A 22,770-nucleotide genomic window follows, 5' to 3' on the forward strand; every position below is an offset into this window, starting at 1 on the left:
ATTAACAATAAGCATATGAGGTAGATTATATTACAGTGCCCCTTTTATAAATTAGGAAGTTAAGAAGCAGTAAAGTTAAGTCACTTACCCTGAGTCGCACATCTGGGAAGTGACTGGGCTGAGACTTGAACCGAGGCAGCTTGGGCTCCAGAGTCCAGGCTCTGAAGGAGCTAGTTAGTCAGTTATGATCATTTCTATCTTCCAGATGCGGAAACTAAGACTTAGACACTGGTCCAACCCCACAGCCAGGGTGTGGCAGAACCAGAATTTCCAGTTCTTTGTACTTCATCACAAACCAAATCCCTGGAACTCAAGAATCCTGAAAGTTGTTAACTGAAGGAAGGAAAGGGGCCCACCTGGAGGAGGAAGGGCAAAAATCTATTTATACACAAAACAGCTTTGCAAGGGGGAGAGGCACCTGATATAAAAGTTTTGGGTCACTTGAAGCATGACAGGAAGATGGTAAAATGGAGCCAGAATCTGAGAAGGCTGGGAAGAGGGGGAAGTACCAACTGCAGAGGTTTGAAGGGCGCCATATCCCTCACCTCTTCAGAGCCTCTTCTCCCTGTTGCTACCGCCAAGAGAAGAGAGGTAGGGTATCTTGCCCAAGGTCACACAACTGGGAAGACAGTTGGCGGGATGCATTCAGGTCTCCTGACTCCAAGTCCATTCTCTTCTTTCTTTTATTTTTAGTCTTGACAGATATTTATGAAGTACCTACTATGAGCCAGATACCACGTGCTGACAATACAAGGATCACGGACACTGCAGGCCTCACAGTCTGGAAGAAGGAGGCACATGAGCAGGTGATGGGAACAGGGAGGTGGCCGGGTGATTGGTCACTTGTCACCCTATGTTCTTTTGTCTGCCAGTATTTTCCCCTTTCTCAAGCAGACTGTTGATGCTCCCCGTCTTAGGAAATGTGGCAGAGGAGAAGCAAAAAAGGCCCGTCAATCTCTGCCTCTCATGTTCCCTGATCTGTAATTCTAAACTCCCAAAGTCCCTGGTAGGAGAACTGAGAGGAGGTGGGGGATAGACAAATGTTTGGAAGGAGGAAGGTCAGGGGAGTGCTTCCTCCAGGCACCGGGGAAGGAGAGAAGATGAAGAGTTCATAAAGTAGAGGGGGCTGTGGGCCAGAGAGGAGGGGGAGCCTGCCTACAAATGGGGCTGTGGGAAGGTGGCCGGACCCCGGAGCAGGAGTGGCAGTGGTTGTGTGTCTATGTACAGGCCACTGTGCAGAGCTTCCAGGATCTCTAGCCTGGGTTGGGCATTGCCAAGACAACTCCTGGACTTGAAGGGGCCATGAAGGGGAAACTAGGGATATCTCTATGGCAACCTGTGATTAACACATGCCCTGAGACCAGATAGACACCCCCCTTAGCACTGAAATTGAGTGAGGATATGGGTTCAAAATAAAAATCAAGGAGAGAGAGAGAGAACAATAAGGAAAGACATTTCTGGCATGTCTGAAATTCCTACCTGCTATGTTATGAGAGACACACATCAAAGTGTATGGGAGCATACTGGCCAACCAGTATGGTTCAGGGAAACAAGTCAGGAAGGGTATCCAAGGTCAGGAAACAGCACATGTGGTGACACTAAGGAGAAGAGCCTTGTGGACTGAAAGGCAACCAGTGTGCTGGAACTTGGAGTGCATGTGGATTGGTGGATGTGAGCATCCAGAGAGGTAAGCTCTGCCTTGAAGCATCTTACAAACCATGCTGATTGGTTGGATTTTATCTTGAAGACAACAGTGGGCTATTCACTGATGATGGTTAGATTTTATCTTGAAGAAAATGATGGCCTATTCACAGACTATAATTGGGAAATTTATAGAATTTACATTGAATTTTTTAAAATGTCTTTAGGAACAATGCAGATAGTAGTAGCTTGGATCAGAGTGAGAAAGGGAACAGAAGACCAGTAAAAATAACAAATAACTGCAAAAGACACGGAGAGGGTTTCTGGAAAAAAAATGAAGAGATTTCCAACAGTAAAAGCTGCTGGACTTAATTCATGATTGGACACTCTGGATAAGGCAGAGGGAGGAGTCAAGAATAATACCCAGGTTTCTGACTTGGGTGACTGAGTGGATCGTGGTGCTATTCACAGAGATAGAGTCACAGGAGGAGAGGCTGTTTAGAGAGGACATATTGACCTAAGTTATAGATATGATGAATACAGTGTGTTATTTGGGACGCTTGTGGCTGCAAGTAGCAACCACCACAGCAACAACAAACCCATACAAACCGTGAGGAAATGTATTATTAATATTCAACATAGTCGAAAGCTCCAGTCCCAGATGAGGTACAATCAACTTGTTCGTAAGCACGCAGATTCCATCCTTTTCTTACTAGCTTCGACCTGACATTGGTTCTCCTCATGGCTGCAGACAGTTGTCACCACTCCAATATTACAAGGTGCAGCATCGAAAGGAAGAAGAGAGACCATTTTTTCATGTGTCTTCTTAGGAGGGAGAAAAACCTTTCCCAGACGTCCCCAGCAATCTTCCCCTTCGTGTCTTACTGGCAGAATTGGGTCATGAGCCCACTCCTAAAATAATCACTGGCTTTAGCCAACCATCAGGAATGAAATGGCAGTTGGGGAGTACACCACCCCACCTCTACAAGGAGGCTGTGTCACATGCAAATGGAGATAGCATGAAAACAGTTGGAAACCAGCATCAGAAGACAGATTTTGGCTGAAGATATCATAGAGGAGTTAACTACAGGAAAGGCTGAGAAGAAGCCCCAGCTGAGACAGGGGCAGAGAGGAGAAAAAGGAGCCAAACACAACTCTGGAGAACACCTCTATTTAAGGGAGGGGCTACTTGAGAAGGCGCCATTAGAGTTTAATAGCTGAGAACTTGACTCTGGATTCAAACAGACCTAAGTTGGAATTCCCATTCCTGCTACTTATTAGCTATGCCGCCTTGGGTGAGGATCCCTTAATCACTCAGAGCCTCAGTTTTCTTATCTTTTTTTTAAATTTAATTTAATTTAATTTTTTCTGAGATGGAATCTCGCTCTGTCACCCAGGCTGGAGTGCAGTGACGTGATCTCGGCTCACTGCAACCTCTGCCTCCCTGGTTCAAATGATTCTTGGGCCTCAGCCTCCCAAGTAGCTGTGATTACAGGCATGTGCCACCATGCCCAGCTAATTTTTGTATTTTTAGTTGAGATGGGGTGTCACCATGTTGGCCAGCCTGGTCTGGAACTCCTGACCTCAAGTGATCTGCCCGCCTCGGCCTCCCAAAGTACTGGGATTATAGTCATGAGCCATCACTGATGTTTTCTTATCTTTAAAATGGAACCAATAAGCCCAGGAATGCTATGAATTGTTGATACGAAGAGGCATACAAAGCCTAAACACAAAGCCTTCAGTCCACAGTTGCTACCCCATAGCTGTTGAGGAAAAAGAGAGCAGCCTAGAAGAGGGTCTTAGAAGGAGTGATGGAGAAAGCTAGAGGATAGCCAGGATGGGATGGTGTCATTGAAGCCACAGGGTAAGAGAACTTCAAGGAAGAAAGAGTTGGCAATTATGTCATCTGGCTGAAGAGAGGTCAGGTCAGAAGAGGGCTGAAAAATGCCCTTTGGATTTAGCAATTAGAAGGTCACTGGTACCCTTGACAAGAACACTTTGAGTGGAGTGCTGGGGCTGGAAGCCAGGAAGCAGGGGTCAGCGGTCAAGCCCGGAATCCAAGCTGCCTGGCTGCCAACGTCAGTGTTCTCTTCGCTATGCCAGGAGCTGCTTCCTTTTGAGAATTCCCATTGAAGTCATGCCTCAAAAATACTCATTTGGAGAGCAGTAAACAGTAGGATTCCACAATCTGTGAATGAAAATGGCCCCTCTTCATCTTTTAAATTTTTTTGTGTGGATAAAGCAAAGGTGGTTGTTTCCTTTCATTAGAAATATGTTATATCCTTTTGGAGGGTTTGTATTTACCATTTCATTGATATATTCTTCTTTCTTATATAACATATTTTGCAAAAATAAAAACAAACAAAACAAAACCCAAACAACATATGTGCTTTGCATGAAACTCAGAAAGTTCAAACCCCTCGCTCTGTGTACGTGTTTGAGGCAAAGTATGGGACTAGGAAAACTCTAGGAGAACCGTGCCACTTGGCAAATCCTCCTTTAACAAATGATAGCAGTTGCATTTAAGATTCATTTGGTCATACGGATCATGTTTGTCAGGGCTGTCATTAAAAGCCTAATATTTCCCCCATTGCAGGCTGTCTCCGAGTAATCCAAACGTGGGCAGCAGCTAAGCACGGTCAATTTCATGACCTCCTTCCTGCTACCCACCTCCCCCTCCCAGCTATCTCAACTCCCAAGTGGATGATCCCTCATCCCTAGCAACAACTGCAGCTGCTACTGTTTCTTGACTCTGGCGAAGAAAGTGGGCTTGGGGCCAGGCCTACTGTCCAGGGCTCCCAGTGGAAGATGCTAGAAGAGAGCAGCGCACACTCTCTCACCGTCAGTGACCCAAGTTCATCACCTTGACCAAACATCTGGATTACAACACACAGAGTTCAAAGGTCCAGAGTGTGTGTCTGCACCTGGCCAGGCTGTTTAAACGGAGCTGACTTAAACCAAACACCAGACCTCGGTGCTGTTATTTATGTGGAAGATTGGATGCCAAGTATAAATAATAACTACAGCATCTTCTCTCCACAGGCTTTGTGATTAAAGGATGCATATAAAGGATGCATATTCACCATCTACTGTGCATGAAGAGCTACCCACCTCTACTCTGAGTACCAGACTCTTCTCCCTAGCAGGCAGATTTCCTTTCTACCAACCGTTTTTTAATGTTTGTTTGCCTGAATAGTATCGCGACTCCCTTCTGCTGTGGAGCCCTCACTGGCCTCTTCATTTCAGGTCATCAGGTGGAGAGCACGCTGCAGAGAGGACTGTTCCCATGCCCAGGAGAGGCTTGCGAGTGAGCTCCGTGTAATCACTCACTGGCAGAATGCAGTGCAGGGGGCTGGGGTTACAGTCAGCGAGGAGCGAGGCACGATGATGCTTTGGAGTGGAAGTGAGCTTTCAAATCTCAGCAGCCCTGAGTGATTCCTCCACTTAGGGCCAGTGTGTGTGTGATGGGTGTGGTTGAGAGCTGCCAGGGGCACAGCAGGCATGGCAGTAGAGGGACAAGTTAGACCATGAGGTTGCTGGGCACATCACTGGACTTGGTTTTTCTGTTTTTAGAAAGAGCCCTCAAAATGGAGCATCATTTTTCCCACAAACATGATTTCACCTATTGTCTTGATTGTCATTGTTATCCAGTGTACTAAGTACTAGGGAACAGGGCCATGTGTGATAATATTATGAGGGAAGAGAAGACAAGGCTCAAAACCCCAACTAGGATTCTTCGGTTAGAGAGAAAGAAGTGATTGAATGGGAGCATTCAATCATTCCTTCATTCAACACATACTTACCGAGTACCTATTATGTGCCAACACCATGCTGGTTACTAAAGCTATAATGATGAAGATGACAGATGAAGTTGCTCCCATCACAGAGCCCACTCTTCCATGAAGCTAGACTGCATGCCTACTGGGTGCCATGCCCTCCTAGATAACAGCCTTTGGAAGCAGATGAGACAATCAGACAAGTCACTTCAAAAATGTGTCACGAGCTGGGCGTGGTGGCTCACGCATGTAATCCCAGCTCTTTGGGAGGCCAAGGTGGACAAATCGCTTGAGGTCAGGAGTTTAATACCAGCCTAGCCAACATGGTGAAACCCTGCCTCTACTAAAAATACAAAAATTAGCAAGGCATGGTGGTGGGTGCCCGTAATCCCAGCTACTCAGGAGGCTGAGGCAGGAGAATTGCTTGAACCTGGGAGGCAGATGTTGCAGTGAGCCAAGGTAACACCGCTGCACTCCAGCCTGGTGACAGAGTGAGACTCTGTCTCAAAAAATAAAATAAAAATGTGCCGTAAGTGTGGTGATCAAGGAAGACCAGGAAGCTATGAATGATAAGAAGGAGACCTGGTCTAGTTTCATAGTTCTCTACTGGGGGAAGTTACTTTCCACAGGTGACATTTACAGTGTCTGAAGACATTTTTGATTGTCACATGGGTTGGCGGGGTTGCTACTGGCATCTAGTAAGCAGAAGCCAGAGATGTTGCTAGACATCTACAAGGCACAGGTCAGCCCCCCCACAAAAAAAATTATCCAACTCTAAAGGCCAGTAGTGCTGAGGTTGAGAAACTCAGGTGTGGTCCTTGGGTCAAGTAATACTTTTGGGAAGAAGTGCAGTTTGACTTGAGAACTGAATGATGCCAGGAGTTCAGAGTGCTGAGAATTGATGTCCACCATCTAATCAGAGGAAATAGTGGAAGGAAAGAGGAGTTCACAGGAGCTTGAGCTCAGGATACAGAGACAGTTGGGGGAGGTCATAGGAGACGAAATGCAAAAATCAGTGTGTACTCAGAGAGACTAGAGGGCCTTCTATGCTGTGTTATGAAATGTGGACTTTATTTGGAGGGCATGATGGCTAATACAGTCTCCACATCATACCCCCCTCACATACACACATACCCTTTTGGACATTTTTAAAGCCAGTGAGATGATTCAATTTGCTTTAAGAAAACCCACTCTACCAGCAATGCAGATGATTGGAGAGGGAAGAGATTGGAGGCAGGTGAAACCTTATGCACTATAGAAATGATAAATGGAAGCTGTTGCAGTGAACATGGGGAAGCTGCAATAGACTCCTGAGAATAGAGAAATTTTTATACTTGGTGATGAATTGGATATTGGAAGAGAACGAATTGCTTAGGATGACTCTGGGATTTCTAGCTGTGGGCTAGTATGAGTGGTGAAGTGTGTCATAGAGAAGCAATTTGTAAAGGGACACAGTTCAGTTTAGGAAATGCGATGTTGACGGTCCTATGAGGACATCCAGTTGGGCATGTTCTGCTCACATCTGGTGCTGCAAAAAGATCTGTCTATGAGATATGAATGGGACCATTGCTAGCACCCACAGATGGTAACCAAAATCTTAGAAGTGAAAGCAGCATGCCAGGAAAGTGCTGAGTGAGAGAAGAGAAGGCAAAGGGCAGAATGTCAGGGTTCGTAGGTAGGTAAGGAGGCAGAAAGAAGGGACCACAGAGGAGGGGCCAGAGAAGTAGAAAGAAAGAGCAGTGAGGCCCACTGAGGGAAGGATTCACTTTAGGAATGAGAACATGGTCAAGCTGTTTAATGGAACAGAGGTTCAGCAGAATGCAAAATCAGAGGGAGCTATTGGACATGTCAATCAGGAGGTCATTGATGACCTTTTCAACAACAGTTTCACTTTAATAGTGAGGGTGGAATTTATTTAAAGACACTTGACTACCCAAATGTAGAGGAAGAAAATAAGAACAGAATGTCTTTATATCTCAGCAGAATTTGAATAGCAGTCATTTTCCAGGCTTGGCAAACAGAAAAGGAGTATACTGATTAATTAGCAGAAAACCAGATTAACAGTAGCCCAAATCATAAGAACAGTTATTGTATACTAAGAAAGAAGTCTGGAGAGCAGCAGCCTCCAAGTTGATTTGGCAGCTTAGCAATGTCATTAAGAATCTGGACTCTTCCTATTTTTCTGCTCTGCCATCTTAACAGTGTTGGCTTTTGTCCTCATGCTTGTATCTCCCTCATGGTCCCAAAATAGCAGCTTGCAGCTCCAAGCATCCCATGACAGTAGCTAAAGCAGGGAGGAAGAGGGCAGGGACCAAGATGAGGCTCACCTCATGCTCCTCTCTCCTTTTATTATGACACTTTCCCTTATGTCTCATTGGCCAGAATGCATTCACATGCCCTCACCTAGACCAACTAAGGTAAAGCCAAATGAGACTGCCATAAATGGCTTGCATTAATCAGGCTTTTCACCCTGGGGCTAGGCACGTGGCTGCCTAAGCAAAATTTGTGTTCTGTTCACAAGGGAGAAGGGGGACTCGCAGTGGGGGTGGCCACCAATGGTGTCTGCTGCAGGAAATCATCCTTTCACAGTGTGAGGGCAAGCTATAGAGGGCAAACCAGAGGCCTTACAGAATGAGGCAAGCCCTTGGAGAGCTTCAAAAAGAGTAATTCGCTTCTGTAGTTGATATTCACAGCAGAAACATTTTAATATCCACCATTAATAGCATACCAATGTTGGGCAGAAGGCTGATTGCTTTGCAGAGCTTATATTCTACACCCAGTAATACCAAGAGCTAGGTAGTAATTATGAAGATGGTGCTGATGATAAAGTGTTCTTATTGATTGCTTACTATGTGCCAGGCACTTTATATTCATTATCTCAATTAATCCTCAAAACACAAGTGAGATGGATGCTATTAATATTTCCATTTTGCAGAGGAGAAAACTGAGGTGTATGGAGGTCCAATAATTTGCCCAGTCTCTCAGCTAGCAGCATCCAACCCACAGCTCTCTCAGCCCAACCTCAGCCCAACTGACTACATTCTACTATCTCCTTACATAAAAAGAAGTCGCTGGAAGGTTTTGTTATACCCTGGAGGTGGAAGCAATTGCATGTGAGAATGGAAAATCTGCTGCCATGAGCATTCTCTAGGAGTGTCCTGAGTTTTCAGCAATTCCGTTTTCCCACACAACTTTGTAACTAAAGCAAATACATCGGACAGCCCATTCTTACCAGCTTTGCACCCTTGTTAACAAGCTCACTAGTCTTACATTGTACTCCAGGGACCTGGAGAACGAGATCATTAAGCATGCTCACCGGATAAATGCATGCCATGGCAACCAGAGGTTCTCCTTGGTTGGAGCAGCCACACAGATGAGATTTGGGGGACAGTGAACAAATTCTGAGGGTATTCACACTGACGAAACAGGGGGCCCCCAACAAAAGAGTACAAAAACTGTCTTGGATGTTCAACATGTTTCCAACCAGAATTGAGGTTTGCATCTTGATTTCTGAGAAGAAGAGCTGGCATTTCTGGGTGTTATGTTCTTGGCTCTATGCTAAGCATTCTATTATACATGCATCAGCTCACTGAACCTCACAATGAAGTTATGAAGAAGAAGCTTTTACCATCTTTGTTGAGGAAAACGAGGCTTAGAGTGTTTAATGAATTTGTTTAAGGAGGTACAGCTAGTGAGTGGCAGAGATGAGATTTGAACCCACCCAGATCTGTCCCTCCAGACTGATCATTTTTACCTCCTACACTTTACTGCCTAGGTACTCCCTAGGTACTGCCATGCATAAATATCTCTAGGTGTCAAATGAACACCTGGGGCAGAAGGAAGGAGATCTTAAAATTCACAGTCTTTCTGTCCTCTTAAAATCCAAATTCCATTCCACATATATTCTAAAATGTATATACTTCAGGATGAACACACATACACAATTAAAATCATGGCAGCATGTTGGAAAGGCATTTTAACAGTGCCTAGAAACAAAATACTGTGTAACACTTTAGCTGTGCCCATAGTGTCTTGTGGGTTGGAGAGAGGATTTTCACCTTCCTTAGAAAGAAATCAAAGACAGCCAGGTGCGGTGGCTCACGCCTGTAATCCCAGCACTTTGGGAGGCTGAGTTGAGCGGATCAGCCGAGGTCAGGAGTTTGAGACCAGCCTGGCCAACATAGTGACACGCTGTCTCTACGAAAAATATGCAAATTAGCCAGCCATGGTGATATACGCCTATAGTCCCAGCTACTTGGGAGGTTGAGGCAGGAAAATTGCTTGAACCCAGGAGGTGGAGGTTGCAGTGAGCCAAGATTGTGCCACTACACTCCAGACTGGGCTACAGAGCAAGGCTCTGTCTCAAAAAAACAGAAACAAAAACAAAAACAAAAAAAAACTACAACAAAAAACCTCTAAGGCAAGCCAGGCTTTCTCAGGAATAACACTGGATTTCCTTAGTTTGTATCTTCACTCAGTTGTTTTACTAAACCAAGTCCCAAAGCTGCCCAGATTGCCCTCTGTGGGTGGGACTAGGGGTGTGTGGGAGACAAGCCAGAAGGTGACAAAAAGAAAACCCTCCAATGAACATGTGGAAACCCAGTTCTAGGTACCAATATCAGCCCCTCTTTCCCTTGAGAATGACTTCTAGAATTTGGATTCCTCTCTCCAAAATAGAGATTAGAGATACTATCCAGAAATACAATGATCACAAGTCATAATCAAAATCTAAAGCAGGGGATATCTGAAACAATGTTATATCCATCCAAGGCTGCCCCTAGCCCACAAGCCACCCACAGCGTGGTTTAGGATGTGAATTAGAACACAGCATCTCTTCCTCTGGGCAGTACAGCCTTGTGCCAGAGTACATGACTTGGTGAGTGGAGGCCAGGCTGAATTTGGCCCTCACTGTGCAAGGTACGATAAAAAATGGCAGGTTTGACCCAGGTCTTGACTCAGATTTCCAGATTATTTTTCAGTGGTTAAAAGCAGAAAGCTGGGGGACACATTCTCACTCAGCTAAAAGGAAAAGGAGGGAAATTCTGAGAACTTTTTGGTTGTTGAATTACTTAAATCCTGCAGCTCAGCCTGGAAAGACTCAATTAAGAGGCGTTGTAGGAAATCCTCAGAACCATGAAAGGCCCAAGGCCATGTTCAAAATGCTTTCAAAAACTGTTAGAATGGAACAATTTTGTTTAGTTCCACAAAATTGGCATTGACCCAGCCAATACCTCTCCTTTTAGCCTCATCTCTCAGCCTCATTCACAATTCCTCATAGCACTGGAGGAAAGACAATATAGTTCTTAAGAGGACTGGGCTATGATTTAGGTTTACAATTGGCCATAGTACTTTGGAACTGTGTGTAGTTAGGCAAGTTGAGCTCACTTCTGTGAGCTCCGGTTTCCTTAAAGGATTATTATAGTGGATAAATGGGATAATAACGTATAAAGCACTTTATGCAATTCTTGCCCCATGGAAAATGAACAGTAAATAATAGCCATTATTAACCTAAGCAGTGCTGGAAGAAAGAACTCAGGAGTGATCAGAATATATGACCCCCTTTCTTTTCTTTTTCTTTTTTTTTTTTTTCTTTTCTTTTTTTTTTTTTGCCTCAATACCAAGTTGGATTATGATTAGCACTATTAGAAGCATGTATGATTGGGCTGGGTGTGGTGGCTCACACCTGTAATCCCATCACTTTGGGAGGCCGAGGTGGGCAGATCACTGTAGTCCAAGAGTTTGAGACCAGCCTGGACAACATGGCAAAACCCTGTCTCTAAAAAACTTACAAAAAAAAAAAATTAGCCAGGTGTGATGGCATGCACCTGTACTCCCAGCTACTAGGGAGGCTGAAGCAGGAGGATCACTTGAGCCCTGGAGGTTGAGGCTGTAGTGAGCCAAGATCGCACCACTGCACTCCAGCCTGGGTGACGGAGTGAAACCCTGACTCCAAAAAAAAAAAGAAAAGAAATAAAAAAGAAAAAAAAAGTATGTATGATTGGAAAAAACATGACCACCTTTATATCTTTTTAAAAATTTATTAGGCATCTTCTCTGGCTGAGGCACTTAGCTAAGTATGGTAGTGAAGACAAAAATGAAAAAAATGTCCTTTCCCTTTAACAGGTTTGCAGATGGGTGAAAAAAAGAAGTAGCAAAGAGGCATCTGCTATTATCAGTTCAGAAAATATTCTGGAGGTGTTCTGTCATCTCTTCCCTGCCTCATCTGTCACTTGGAAGAGCCAGCTCCCACCATGTCATATGTCCCCTGATTCATCCTGGGTACAGCTGATTGGACCACAGCTAGACACCAGATCACACTAAGCCAATCAGATTCTGTCCTGGGAATTTAAAATTGGGTGAATTTGAATTCAGACTCAGGCCAGGCACGGTGGAGCTACTTTGGAGGCTGAGGCAGGAGAATCACTTGAACTGGGGAGGCAGAAGTTGCAGTGAGCCAAAATCGCACCACTGCACTCCAGGCTGGGCAGCAGAGCAAGACTCCATCTCAAAAATAAATAAATAAATGAATTCAGACTCAGAATCAGTTCCACAGAGTTGAAAGTGATATAAAATCAAAGCTGATGGAATTTTTGGCCCTGGGCATTAACAAGCAGAGAATTCCAGGGGAAAGCAATGATGAGAGGCTAAGTAGCTACGAAGAGAGAGGGAAAGAGATGGAAGGAATAGCCTTCCTTGGTTCCTAATGGTTTTTCAGCTCCTATGAGTCTCGGCTACCCTTTCTTTAATGGGGCTCCATGCATCTTCTCTTCTGATAAACCCTTTTTGACTTGAGCTGTCCATCACCCACTGGTTCCACACAAGAGCTGAGTGTGTGTACCTCTCTGATTAGATATAAGAAATTGCCAAAGGCCATTCATATATGGTCCCTTTAATCAAAATAACTGCCTCTTGAAAGCCTAATTAATCATTTGGTTTTAGTCCAAACAGCTGTTTGGCAATTGATCTCATTTGAAGTATCAACACCTTTTACTGGGAATACCACAGGTCTTGGGCCTACAGGCATGTGCTTGTTTTCAAGGCTGGCTTAACGGACCCTTGATGCCAACATCACCCAGTTATGCTGAAGACAGGGACATCTAGTCAGCATTCCATACACAGTATCCATCCAAAAGATCTTTTAAAAAATCATAAACACTGTTACTTCAATCCAAGCACTCTTTCTAAATATCCTGAGCTTGCTGGTACACTAGCAACATTATTTTGCTATTGCCAGCACCTCTAAAACTTAATTCAGGAAAGTCTATGAAAGGGGTATTGTGTTCATGGAATATGTATATTGCCCGTACATCAATTGGCATCTTGGGACTGCTCTGGGGCACAAAGGTCAAAGTTTAGTGATGCATGGAGTTGTCATCCTAATGGTAAATATTGATTAGTAGCCTCAGAAACAACCAGCAGGCATTCAGTCTTTCTCCAGCCAGACGCCAGCCTCCCAAAGAAGGAGTGTCTTTCCAAGAGAGCCTTAAAAACAATGCATGGAACATTCAACCCTGCAATACACAGAGACACTAAGAGAGTGAATGACTGCTTCAGCAGAGTAAGTGGAAAATGATAAACAGCATTGTGCAGCATCTGCATAGCAATGACACTTGGTAGGAAAGTACTGAAAACCAATAAATATCATATATATAGATATGTTTTCTATTGCTGCCATAACAAATTACCCCAAACTTAGTGAACTGAAAATAATACAAATTTATTTATCTTAGACCTCTGTAGGTCTGAAGTCCCAGTTGGTGCTACTGATTTTTCTTCCCTGGCTTTCACAGGGCCAAAATCAAGGTGTTAGCAGGGCTGCATTCCTTTCTGGAGACTCCAGCACTGAATTGCTTTCAAGGTTTTTCAGGTTGTTCAGTTCCTGACAGTTGCAGAGCCCAGATCCCCGTCTTCTTGCTGGCTATCAACTGGGGTGGAGTCTTAGCTCCTAGAGGCGGCCCATCTTCATTTTCATGCTTTACACGTTGCCTTTTCCAGCAACAGTGAGGTCCTCTCACACTTTGAATCTTTCCAACTTCCACTTCTGGCAAATCTCTCCTGCCTCCAGCCAAAGTTCTGTTTTTAAGGGCTCAGGTAATTAGATTGGACCCACTCAGCTCATCTAAGATAATGTATTTTAAAATTTGTAACTTTAATTACATCTGCAAAGTCCCTTTTGTCTTGTAGTGTAACACACTCACAATATGTTCCAGGAAATTAGGAACGTGGACATTTTGGGAGGCTCATTATTTGGTCTACCACAATATATATACTTTTATATCCTGAAAAACAGGGTTGCAGCTGGAGCTCTAGTAGGTTCTGCCTTGCAATCTGACTGAGCAAAATGCATTTGATGGTGTATTAGTTACCTATTGCTGCATAACAAATTACTCCAAAACTTAGTGGCTTGAAACAATAAATCTTCATTATTCTACACATTCCCTGTGTTGAGAATCTTCCACAGCTCAGCTGGGTACCTGTACTCCAAGACAGGGGTTCCCAACCCCCAGGTCATAGACTGGTACTGGTCTATGGCCTGTTAGGATCAGGCCACACAGCAGGAGGTGAGCGGTGGGCGAGTGAGCATTACTGCCTGAGCTTCGCCTCCTGCCAGATCAGCAGCAGCATTAGATTCTCGTAGGAGCGTGAAGAGGGATCTAGGTTGTGTGTTCTTTATGAGACTCTAATGGCTAATGACCTGAGGTGGAAGAGTTTCATCCCAAAACCATCCCCACCCCCCAACCCCGGTCTGTGGGAAAATTGCCTTCCACGAAACTGGTCCCAGGTGCCAAAAAGGTTGGGGACTGCTGCTCTGAGGTATCTCATAAGGTTGCAACAAGCTGTTCACCAGGGCTGTGGTTTCATTTGAAGGCTCAACATAGGGGTCAAAGATCCGCTTCCCAGCCTATTCACATGTTGGCAGGCCTGGGAAGATACATGTCCAAGTTCACTCATCTGATTGTTGGCAGACTCCTCACCATGGGAGTTCCTCCACAGGCTGCCTGAGTGTCCTCCCAACATGGCAGCTGGTGATCTGAAAGAGAGAGCCAGTGAACAACAGAGTAAGCACAGCAAGACAGAGTGAGGGAGCTCGAAATGGAAGCCACAGTCTTTTCTTAAAAAAAAACTATCTTTTTTTTTTTTTGAGACGGAGTCTCACTCTGTCACCCAGGCCAGGAGTACAGTGTCAAGATCTCAGCTCACTGCAACCTCCACTTCAGGGTTCAAGAGATTCTCCTGCCTCAGCCTCCTAAGTAGCTGGGATTACAGGCGTGTGGCGCCACGCCCAGCTACTTTTTGTAGTTTTAGTAGAGATGGGGTTTCACCCTGTTGGCCAAGCTGGACTCAAACTCCTGACCTCAGGTGATCCACCCGCCTTGGCCTCCCAAAGTGCTGGGATTAATCCAGGCATGGTGGCAGGCAGCTATAATCCCAGCTATTCGGGAGGCTGAGGCAGGAGAGTTGCTTGAACTGGCAGGCAGAGGCTACAGTGAGCTGGGATCACACCACTGCACTCCAGCCTGGGTGACAGAGCGAGACTCTATCTCAAAAATAAAGAAAGAAAACTATCTTTACCATTTTTAAGTGTGCACTTTCATAGTGTTAAATATATTCACATTGTTGTGCAACGGACCTCCAGAATTTTCATCTTGAAAAACTGAAACTGTACTCATTAAACAACAACCCTCATTTCTGTTTCCCCCCAGCTTCTGGAAACCACCATTCTACTTTCTGTATCTATGAATTTGACTATACTAGGTACCTCATACACATAAAAGCATACAGTCTTCATCTTTTTGTGTTTGGTTTTTTCATTTAGCATAATGTCCTCAAGGTTCATCCATGTTGTAGCATGTGTCCAAATTTCCTTCCTCTTTAAGACTGAATAATAGCTCATTGTATGTTGCTGTGGTTTGGATGTTTGTCCCCTCCAACACTCATGTTGAAATGTAATTGCCATTGGAACCATATGAAGAAGTAGGACCCTGAAGAGGTGATTAAGACATGAGGGCTCCACCCTTATGGGTGGGTTTAGTGCCTTTTAAAAAGGGCTTTGGGGAGTGGGTTCTCTGTCTGTGTCCTTCTGCTTTTCTGCCATGTGAGGAACACAGTGTCCCTCCCTTCCAGAGGAGATAGCGTTCAAGGTGCCGTCTTGGAAGTGGAGATAGGGCTCTTACCAGACACCAAGCCTGCCGGCACCTTGCTCTTAAACTCCCCAGCTTCCACAACTGTGAGAAATAAATGTCTTTATACATTACCCAGTCTATGGCATTCTGTTATAGCAGCACAAAATGGGCTAAGACATGTGTACATATCACATTTTAAAAATCCATTCATCCATCAGTAGGCACTGATGGGACTGAAGGGTCCATGCAGAAAGATGGCTCAGGCCTTCAGTGTGCCAAACTTCCCCTTTGATAAGGTTTCCTAAACTTCCCTTTTGATTCGCTTGATGGGGGGTGGATATTAAAAAACAGATTCTTGTATTCCTCCACTGGAAGTGGTAAATCAGTCGGCTTCAGTGGGCCCTGGGAATCTGTTTTTCTAAACAATTGCCCAGGGCATTCTTTTTTTTTTTTTTTTTTTTTTTGCCTTTTTAAAAAATTAAGGTATAATTCACATACCATACAATTCACCCTTTTATACAATTCAGTGGTTTTTATTATATTCACAAAGTTGTGCAACTACCACCACCATCTGAGAATATTTCATCACCCCATAAAGAAACCCACACCCATTAGCAGTCACCCCCGATTCCTCTCTCCCTCCAAGCCCCTGACAACCGCTGATCTACTTTCTGTCTCTATCGATTTGCCTACTCAGGATATTTCATATAAATGGAACCATGTGATATGTGGCCTCTTGTGTCTGGCTTATTTTACTTAGCATAATGTTTTCAAGGTTCATCTACCATTGTCCTGTATATCAATACTTCATTCCTTTTTATGACTGAATAATATTCCATTGTATGGATATAGCATGTTTTATTTATTAGTTTACTTGTCCATGGGTCCATGAGATTCTTACCATAAAGGAAACTTGGGGAAAGCCTACATGCTAAATTGTACAGGGAGATCAAAAGCAGATAGGATACCTAGGATGCTTGTAAAAATGCAGGTCTCTGGACCGAACTCCAAATCTCTTGAATTAGAATCAAGGGGAAGCCCAGAAATCTGTCTTTTTTTTTTTTTTTTTTTTTAAAGACAGGGTCTGGCTGTGTCTCACAGGCTGGATGCAGTGGTGTGATCTAGGCTGACTGCAATCTCCGCCTCACAGGCTCAAGCAATCCTCCCACCTTAGCCTCCTGAGTAACTGAGACCACAGGCTCGTGCCACCATGCCCAGCTAATTTTTTGTATTTTTAATAGACATGGGGTTTTGCCATATTGCCCATGCTGGTCTCGAACCCCTGAGCTCAAGTGATCTGCCTGCCTTGGCCTCTCAAAATGCTGGGATCACATGCATGAGGCACCATGCCAGGAAGCAATCTGTATTTTGAACAGTCTTCCCAGGGAGATTCTTCTGCCTACTGAAACTTAGTCTTGGAGCAGAAGTGAGGTGAAATGGGTAGCAGGAAAAGTGATTATTCCTTCCGAGAACATTATTTCCAACAGTTTTTAAAGGTAATGTGATGAAATGACAGTTCAACATTTAGCAATATGACTATGATGAAAAGATATGAACAGAAACCACATGAACACAAAACCTTGAGACATACAGAGGAGGGAGTCAAAGATGAGGCCTTTTACTGTTTTTTCGGTTTTCTGTTCTCTCTCTCTGTAGGCCCTGCCCGCTGGGCAGGCCTGCTCCCAGATCAGCTTTTTCTTATATAAGAATTTAACTAAGTGGATCTAATGCCGTAGACTCTTAGAGCAGAAAAGGACTTGGAAGCTTATCTTGTCCAGTGGCTCCCAAACACAGCTGATCTTCCAAAGATTCTTTTGAAAACCCGGATTTCCAACATTCCCCCTTCCCCTTCAAAGTCTGGGACCTTGAAATCTGCGGCTTTGAAAAGCTCTCCAGGTGAATGTGATGGTCAGCCAGATTTGAGCTCCTCTGGGCCAACACTGTCATTTTTCAGAGCAGGAAATTGAATCAACATCAGCCAACTCAGGGAAAGAGCACTACCTAGAACTTAGGGCTTTTAGGTCCTCATGAATATTCTTTCAAGCCTGTGTTGTTAAAAAGTTCTAATCATTAGAATAAATACTATATGGAACCTAAGAATTCAGTTGTTGACACCAGGGTGTAAGCCTGTACACAAATGGACTGTTAGATGTAGGTCAGTCTTTGATACCATGGATAGTAGCGGGGCAATGTCAAATTTTGAAAGAGTGAATGATTAACAAAATTGTCATTGCCATATCAATACTATTTAGAATCAGCAACCATTAGTATTTCAATTCAGGTGATATCTCCCAATGGTCTTATTATTGTTAAAATTTAGAAACTAGAAATTTTGGACATTAGATATATCATAAATATGGATAAAATTCTCACCCACATGTATTTACTGTAAACCTGGAAAATAATGACTTTCCAGCTCAGTGGCTCTCCAATCTCACTCTGTATTAGAATCACCTGGGAGTGTTTAAAACCATACCCTTGACCAATTCTGACCTGCAGGACCTCAAGAAATAAAATCTAGGGCCAGGGCCCAGGCTCATGTGTTTTTAAACCAAGCTCCCCCAAGTTATTCTCATGCATAACCAGAGTTGATAACCACTACTGTAGCTCCTTAGATATCTAATAAAATGAGAATAATTAGAAAACTTTAAATTTCACATCATATTCCTGAGAAACATTTTAACCCAGAATGGGCTTATGAAGGATATCATTCTGTGATCATACAGCCTGGAAATTATAAGTAACATTCGTGCACCACTTTGTAATTTACCACACACTTTCATGTACATTTCACCACCCAGGTCTGATTGTTTATTAAGTTTCTATGAAACCTTTTCTGCTTAAGTTCAAAGTGCTGGATTCTCCTGCCCATTCTAAAAATGACTCCATTAATGAGGCTTTTCTTTTTAGAATTTTAAATTAAGGAAAATGAAAAAAATGTCAGAAAACAGGGCAGAAATGTTTTCTCATGGAAACTGTACTATATTTAATAATACCAGGACTCCTTGAACATTATATGTTGAGATTGGGTTAATTTCAGCCTGGGAGATTCATAGACCCTTGGGGTTGAAGTAATGATAAGAAATGAAACAAGAGGGAAAAATTTAAGTTCTAGCCCAGTGGTTTTCAAATTCTGAAGTGCATGTGAATCAACTGGGGATCTTGTATTAAAATGCAGATTTTGTTTCAGTCAGGCTGGGGTTGGATTTTAGCATCAGCATTTTTAATAAGCTCCCAGGTGACATCAATGCTGCTGGTCTAGAGATCACATTTTGAGATGGAAAGTTCTGGAATGAGGGACAGGCAGTAGGAAAGAAGTCAGGAGATCTGTGGTTTTCTTTTCCACAGGTTCTGCCTCAAAGTCACCAAGAGACTTTGGATAAGTTACTTCACCCCTCAGAACCCTAGATTTCTCATCCAAAAATAGGGCCGTGGGATTGGTCTAGATCAGAGATGACAAATACCTAATCCTTGTCACTGCTCTCTCAGATGCTGTGGAAAGACAGAAGATCCTGGAGGCAGGATTGTAGTAATTTCTGGTCCTCCAGCCCAAAAAATGCAGGCTGTATCTTCAGAAAGCATCCCAGTTAATTGTAAATTGTCACATACTGCAAACTGTGACCCTGGATCTGATGATTGTCAAAGCAATTAGGTTTCAAGAGAGTTGGACATTCTCAAAGTGCTAGTGGATGCATTTTGATGGGGAAAGAAGTTGCCACAATAAGAGAGCCTGAAGCACCAAGAGCCACTCTGATAAGAAAGATGCCAAAAGGGAAGGAAGGAGTCTAGCAGGAGATTGGCAGGGGACCCACAGGGGACAGACTTAACCCATTTGATAATGTACGAGTCCTTGGGTCATCATCTGAAACCTTGGTTTTCCTGTGATGTCAGCTTCAGACCCCAAAACCTGGATTCCTACTAGAGAAAGACCACCTGCCACCACCCAGGCAGGAGAAGAAAGGAGACCCTGCTATGGGCAGAGCCCGGAGCTGCCTCCTACCCACATTCTCCCTTCAGGGCCCAGGTATCCTATCCAGGCCTGACCGATGCTGGGGCTGTGCTCCTGGGACTTCCCAGTGGGCTCCTGTGCCCCACTGCCTGGAGTCATGCTCCACCATCTCCTAATCTCACGGGAGGCCGTTCATGGGCAGAAACCTTGAGAGTCACGTGGCTGGCACTGCTTTCAGATTTTCAAGGTTAAGGGAGATATTCCCAGAGAAAAAAATACATATTCTTAGGCACACTGTGTCAAGGCATCATGCTAACGACTCTCACTTTTACCTCATTCAAGCACCAAAATGCTGCAAATTTAGTGTTATTATTCCTGTTTTATAGATGAGGAAACTGAGGCTCAGAGAGATAAACTCCCCCAGCTCATGCAGCTCAAATGTAGATGACCTGGCATTTGACTCCAAATCTGATGCTCATCACATTTAATATTACCTCACTGCCTCCCGACCCAGCACTTGGAAAGAATCCATAGAAGCTGAAATTGAGTAAGATTGATGAAACAGAGTGAATTTCATTTCATCTCTCTAGTTCAGGACAAAACAGATGCCCAACACTTTGGAATAGTCCTTGCAGTTCTTGTAATTTTTTTTTTTTTTTAATGTGGACCTAGCTCTTCTGTCTCCAGGTGGTGGCAACCTGACCTTGGGGTTCCCGAGTTACAAACAGATGACACAGAGAAGGTGCCTGGGACCCTGATTCTGCCCCTTGAGTGGGGTCTAGTTCCTTCTGGATACAAATTGTGGATGCCCCTAGCAACTTTCTTGTGGACAATCCCCCAAACCGTGCACTCAATTCAATCAAACAGGTTTTGAGAAATACAAGCTGCCAGACCCTGAGGCAGGTGCTGGGAGGCAGATACAGGTGAACAAGGCAGATGAGGCCCCCTCTCTGGGGCTGATCTTCTGGTTGGGGCATGGCGGGGCAGGGGAGCTGGTCACAAACAAGACATTTCATGTGTAAGGCATATGATGAAAGGGAGCACACAAGGACCCAACCTCAGCAGGCAGCTCAGAAGACCAAATGGATTGAATTAAACTTAATCAACCTTTCCCTGCCTAGAGGAACTTAAACCAAACGAGAGGGCAAGCCATTTCTGCCACCTGGAGTCAGAGCTGCCCTGCCTCTCGTTTGAAGAAACACGCTCTACTGAGGTTGCAATAAATTCCCCTTCAACTTGGCTAACTGCTGATATGCAGAGCCTCTCTCCACCTGGACAGAGAAGCACCAGACGTTTACACATGTGTGCACACCTGCACATGCACACAGATGCACAGCCTACTGCATGCTCAAGGTCATATTTCACATCCTTCCTCCCCACAGGCGAAGCTGAGTGGATGGGGTTTCCTTCAGAGTTTGCCCTGGAAATGCTGTTCATGTAACGTATTTTAAAACCATGTCCTTTGTTCTTAGGGGAACATACTAAGATATTAACAGTGGTAGATCTGGGTGGGAGAAGTATGGGGGAATGGCTTTTCTTAATTTTTCTTAACTCTCAATTATTTCTATTTTATAGCTTTTCCATAAAGAGTATGGGTCACCTGTGAAATACAAAAGTTTAAAGAAAAATAAGATTTATCTTGCTACACTACAGCTGCTTTTTAATTCCCATTTGCGCTGGAAGACAAGCAGGCATAAGGTGTCTTTGTGGCTTCATGGCAGCTGTGAGGTATGATGGAAAGGACACTAAACTAGGAACCACAACACAGTTCCCAGCCCTGCAGACCTTTTTAACTTTGGGACTTCGGAGACGTCACTTAACTTCTTCAAGCCTTCATTTTCTCATCTGCAGCGTGGGGCAGTAATTGCTCTGAGGAGACGAAATTGGTGCACAAATGTCAAGTGGGAATATTAGTATAATTATTTACATAACTGAAAATTGGCCAATGTTATACTCATGTACAAAGAAGAAAAAACAATGGTTCTGAGAATTATAGCATAGAGGAAGTGGCCCTTGTCAGATGGCCCCAAATGATTCCCACCTCCTGGTATTCATGCCCTTGATAGTGTCCTCCCATGGTGAGGAAGGCTGACCCATGTAACCAATAGGATGTTGCAGAAATTAGAGCACGTGACTTCTGAGGCTGAGAAATATGGTTTGGCTCTGTGTCACCACCTAAATCTCATCTCGAATTGTAATTGTTGAGGGAGGGATCTGGTGGGAAGGGATTGGATCATGGGGGTGATTTCCCCCATGCTGTTCTCATGATAGTGAGTGAATTCTCATGAGATCTGATGGTTTAAAAGCATTTGGCAATTCCCCCCTCTCTCTCTTTCTCCTGCTGCCATGTAAGACTTGCCTTGCTTCCCCTTTACCTTCTGCCATGATTGTAAGTTTCCTGAGGCCTCCCTAGCCCTGTGGAACTGAGTCAATTAAACCTCTTTTCTTTATAAATTACCCAGTCTCAGGCAGTTCTTTATAGCAGTGTGAAAACTGACTAATACAAATACGTTGTGACTCTGCCTTATATTCTCTTGGGTTATTCATTCTAGAGGAAGCCAGCTGCCATGTCATGAGGACACTCAAGTGGCCCTATGGAGGGGTCCTACAAGTAAGGACCAGAGGCCTCCCTGTCAACCTGCCAGCAGGTGTGAGCCATCTTGGAAGCAGATTCTCCAGCCCAGCTCTTCAGATGACCACAGGCCCAGGTGACCTCCTGACTGCAACCCCAAGACACAACCATGCAATGAGCCACTCCCTCTTTCCTGCCTACCATAAACTGTGTGAGAGAATAAACTGTGAGTGTATTGTTACTTTGGGCTATTTAACTGAGCAGAAATCTGTTATGCTGCAATAGATAATCAACCCTTCAGCTTTGCAGCCATCTAGGAAGGTTTAGGGACCAGCATGGCTTTGGGAGGAGCAATTCATTCCAAGCCAATTTAATTTCCTCTCATGATGAAGTGACCTGGCATGTGGATAAGGGAGCAATAAGTGTATCTCCTCGCCTCTGGAGGGCTTTTAATTCAATACCACATGCCACTCTCATCAACATGCAGGGAGGCAGGGTCTGAGCAGTGGTTCATTGATTTGGCCCTAGGAGAATACATGTAGGAGCTCATCCAGGACTTGAGGGAGGGGAAGGAATATGGATATTTCTGTGATCTGAATGTGTCCCCCAAAATTCATGTGTTGGAAACTTGATCCTCAATGCAATAGTGTTGGGAGGTGGAAACTTTGGGGAGGTGTTTAGATCAGGAGGGCTCTGCCTTCATGAATG

General features: G+C 44.2%; 1 long non-coding RNA gene across 1 annotated transcript; it reads left to right on the forward strand.

Annotated features, from left to right (window-relative positions):
• Positions 1–21,705: 21,705 nt before the first annotated feature.
• LOC134809522 (uncharacterized) lies at positions 21,706–22,303 on the forward strand. Its single transcript, XR_010155452.1, has 2 exons — positions 21,706–21,879; positions 22,043–22,303. It is a non-coding gene; the product is annotated as an uncharacterized LOC134809522 (long non-coding RNA).
• Positions 22,304–22,770: the final 467 nt, after the last annotated feature.

The sequence above is a fragment of the Pan troglodytes genome, chromosome 2 (genome assembly GCF_028858775.2).
Source record: "Pan troglodytes isolate AG18354 chromosome 2, NHGRI_mPanTro3-v2.0_pri, whole genome shotgun sequence".
Lineage (NCBI taxonomy): Eukaryota > Metazoa > Chordata > Mammalia > Primates > Hominidae > Pan > Pan troglodytes.